At 44.8% G+C, this 4,323-nt stretch overlaps 1 protein-coding gene across 1 annotated transcript in view; it reads right to left on the bottom strand.

The window, feature by feature from the left end:
- LOC143277365 (ATP-binding cassette sub-family C member 2-like) overlaps positions 1 to 4,323 on the bottom strand; it is a 64,741-nt gene that overhangs the window by 55,171 nt on the left and 5,247 nt on the right. The gene's annotated exons all lie outside the window — the stretch shown is intronic.

Raw genomic sequence — 4,323 nt, forward strand, 5'->3', positions numbered from 1 at the left:
GTCAGCGTGAAATGTGTCAGTCCTGTCCGAACATGACCTTCACAACACCAAGAGAAGGCAACTGCTGTCCCAACTATCTGCGCTAGAAACTGATTATAATGGAGAGTGTCTTGCCCAAGTTACACCCCCACTCTCTCGGCCAAGAGGGTTTTCTTCTTCTGCTGTGTTCGTGAGCTGCACCTCCTACGTTCACTCGAATGTTCAAGAGTGGGCTTTTACGTGTATGACCGTTTTTACCCCGCTATGTAGACAGCCATACTCCGCTTTCGGAGGGGGTGGTGGTATGCTGAGTATGTTCTTGTTTCCATAACCCACCGAACGCTGACATGGATTACAGGATCTTTAGCGTGCGTATCTGATCTGCTTGCGTATACACACGAAGGGGGTTTAGGCACTAGCAGGTCTGCACATATGTTGAATTGGGAGATCGTAAACACCACCCTTTACCCACCAGGCGCCGTCGCCGTGATTCGAACCCGGAACCCTCAGATTGAAAGTCCAGCGCTTTAACCACTCGGCTATTGCGCCCGTCCAAGAATGTTTTAAGGCAGTCGGCGTTGGGATGGTTCCCAAAGACCAGATAACTCACTCAGAGTCAGTTCAATCTTGCCTCCAAATTTCAGAGTCATAGTCATTCACAGAAAGACAAAGGTGTAAATGAATTCCCATTGCAATGGACAAACCATTGATCACACAGTTCTAACTCTGCTGTTGACCTTAGTGTAAGCGGATGTCAATCTGCGATATATGTGTGAAACCTTCACTAATGGAATTGTCACGCCATAATAGATCGTAACATTGATGCTTTCTGTTAGCAAATTGACAAATGTTTTCTTACAATTTTAATTTTATCCGATGACATCAGTTGACAGTTGAACTGATTTTGAGGAATTTACTTCGGCGGAACGTACTGTTCTCTTTATTTACAAAAAAACAAAACAAAAACAAAACAAAAAAGACCACTTCTTGTAAGTACAACATGAAATGTAATGTATCTCATCTGGAGCACCGCTTTTCCTCAGAAGACAATGTCACTCTACATAAGTGTGTTTCCTGTAATTATGTAAACATTGACAATTCCTGTTATACCTTATATCTTAATCTTGACATTTTAGAAAAAGAAGATCATCAATAAATACGCAGAACAGAAGTGGCCCTAGAACGGATCCTTGAGGAACTCCACTTTTTATTGCTCCTATAGGAGAGAAGCAACCATGTGACAAAGCCATATTGTGTTGTGTTGGAAAGAAATGAATCGAAAAGGTGTAGTCTGGCTGTTGCGTGGGTGTTGCGTATTGCAGCTGAGATACAAAGACACTTTTTAAAGTAATATTTTGTGGTCAATAAGATTTCTTTAAGTTAAGAAAAACAGCACCTACGATTTCACTGCAATTGATGCCAGACAGCCGTGAATCATCCCAACGAGCTAATGCTGTTTGACATGAATGACAATGACTGTCGGAAACTCGACTGCAGAGGATGGGAAAGCTTGTGATTTTCAAGGTATTGCATAAGCTGATTATTAACATGTCTTTCGAGTGGTTTCGATTAATTTGACAGAAGTGAAATAGGTCTAAAGTTGTTCAGATCTGACGGGTTTTTTTTTCCACTTAGGTAATAGAATAACTTTTGCTGCTGTTGTTTAGACTGGAAATGAGAGCACCAACTTCGTGGAATGCGAGGAGAGGCATCTTGAAGGAATCTCTTGTTGAAGCCTGCTCTCACAGAACGTCAAAAGAGAGGGAGGCATCTTGAAGGAATCCCTTGTTGAAGCCTGCTGTCACAGAACGTCAAAAGAGAGGGAGGCATCTTGAAGGAATCTCTTGTTGAAGCCTGCTCTCACAGAACGTCAAAAGAGAGGGAGGCATATCTTTTTTAGCGCATAGTGCTTTGTTGACTCAGCTATGCTTACGAAATGAGTATTGAATGTATCAGGCGACCATGTGTAGTGTTCTGAATATTTAACACGAAATTTATGAGTAATTTCATAAATTGCTTACCATATGGAGGAAGTATCTTCATTGGCAGTTAACATTCTGTTGAAGCATGCTTGTTCGGAAGCTTGAATGAAATAGAAGCATAGAGACACTGAGGAAGAGGGAGAGAGACAGATAGAGCGGGGGTGAGGGAGATGGGGTGAGGGGGGGCGGGGGGGGGGGGGGGGCAAGAAGGGAGAAATAAAAGCATGAGTTAGTGAAGCGTGTTAGTTACAACGTTTGCTTCGACCTCATTTAATTATATTTCTTTGTTCGTCTCTAACCAGGCTTTTACCTATTTCATTAAACCCATTAATGTACACATACCCACATCCCCGCCCTCCAACACCGCCACATACAGAGAACACACACACACACACACACACACACACACACACACAACATACACAACGCACACACCCATATACACACCCACACCCACCCATCCACACACACACATACATATACATATGATTATCTATCTATCTATCTATCTGTATATATATATATATATATATATATATATATATATATATATATGTGTGTGTGTGTGTGTGTGTGTGTGTGTGTGTGTGTGTGTGTGTGTGTGTGTGTGTTAACAGAAAAACTGAATACAGCAGATTAAACTTATACAAGAAAATTAAAAGAAACGATTATCGAGTTGAGAATTCTCTAACTGAGCGAAGTGATCCTGCTCACAAACGAGCTCATAAGCTCACATGATTTGAATTTTGAACGAGGAAGATTTGACAAACATCCCGAGAGAAGAGAGGTTATGTGATAGGTATGAAGTTGCTGAAGACGAATTCTATTTCCCAGATACGTGTATCTTGTTTCATGATTTGCGGAACAACCTAATTAAGACTGTACAGCAGAATAATCAAGTATCAGATATGACCACTCCAAAGATACGGGAGAATTTCCTGAAACCAAGTAACTTATTCAATTGCGATGGTTGTCTAAAAAAATACTCACCTCGTATGTATTTGACTGCATGCGTCTTACATAACTGTGTTTGCTGGGTTTTTTTGTTTTGTTTTGTTTTTTTGTTTGTTTGTTGGGGTTTTTTTTGGTGGTTTTTTTTTTTTTTTTTTTTTTTTTTTTTTTGGGGGGGGGGGGGGGGGGGGTCCTTTTGTTGTCTCTGCTAATCCTTTAGGACTTCATGACAATGAATAAAATGAACTCGAGTCGAGTGACACAGAAGGTCACGTCACACCTTTTGACTCCTATGGCGACAGCAGGTTGCTGAAGGGTGATGGTGCACTGTGGACCTCTCAAGCACTGTGGACCTCTCATCACTCACTGTGGAGCCCTCACTCACTCACTCACTGTGGAGGTCTCACTCACTCACTGTGGAGCTCTCACACTGTGGAGCTCTCACTCACTCACTCACTGTGGAGCCCTCACTCACTCACTCACTGTGGAGGTCTCACTCACTCACTCACTGTGGAGGTCTCACTCACTCACTGTGGAGGTCTCACTCACTCACTCACCGTGGAGGTCTCACTCACTCACTCACTGTGGAGCCCTCACTCACTCACTGTGGAGGTCTCACTCACTCACTGTGGAGCTCTCACTCACTCACTCTCTGTGGAGGTCTCACTCACTCACTGTGGAGGTCTCACTCACTCACTGTGGAGCTCTCACTCACTCACTCTCTGTGGAGGTCTCACTCACTCACTGTGGAGCTCTCACTCACTCACTCTCTGTGGAGGTCTCACTCACTCACTGTGGAGGTCTCACTCACTGTGGAGCTCTCACTCACTCACTCACTGTGGAGGTCTCACTCACTCACTGTGGAGGTCTCACTCACTCACTGTGGAGGTCTCACTCACTCACTCTCTGTGGAGGTCTCACTCACTCACTGTGGAGGTCTCACTCACTCACTGTGGAGCTCTCACTCACTCACTCTCTGTGGAGGTCTCACTCACTCACTGTGGAGGTCTCACTCACTCACTGTGGAGCTCTCACTCACTCACTCACTGTGGAGGTCTCACTCACTCACTGTGGAGGTCTCACTCACTCACTCACTGTGGAGGTCTCACTCACTGTGGACGTCTCACTCACTGTGGAGCCCTCATTCACTGTGAAACACTCACTCACTCACTGTGGAGCCCTCACTCACTGTGGAGCTCTCACTCACTGTGGAGCCCTCACTCACTCACTGTGGAGCCCTCACTCACTCACTGTGGAGCTCTCACTCACTGTGGAGCCCTCACTCACTCACTGTGGAGCTCTCACTCACTGTGGAGCCCTCACTCACTCACTGTGGAGCTCTCACTCACTCACTCACTGTGGAGCCCTCACTCACTCACTGTGGAGCCCTCACTCACTCACTGTGGAGCTC

Source organism: Babylonia areolata, chromosome 34 (genome assembly GCF_041734735.1).
Source record: "Babylonia areolata isolate BAREFJ2019XMU chromosome 34, ASM4173473v1, whole genome shotgun sequence".
Lineage (NCBI taxonomy): Eukaryota > Metazoa > Mollusca > Gastropoda > Neogastropoda > Buccinidae > Babylonia > Babylonia areolata.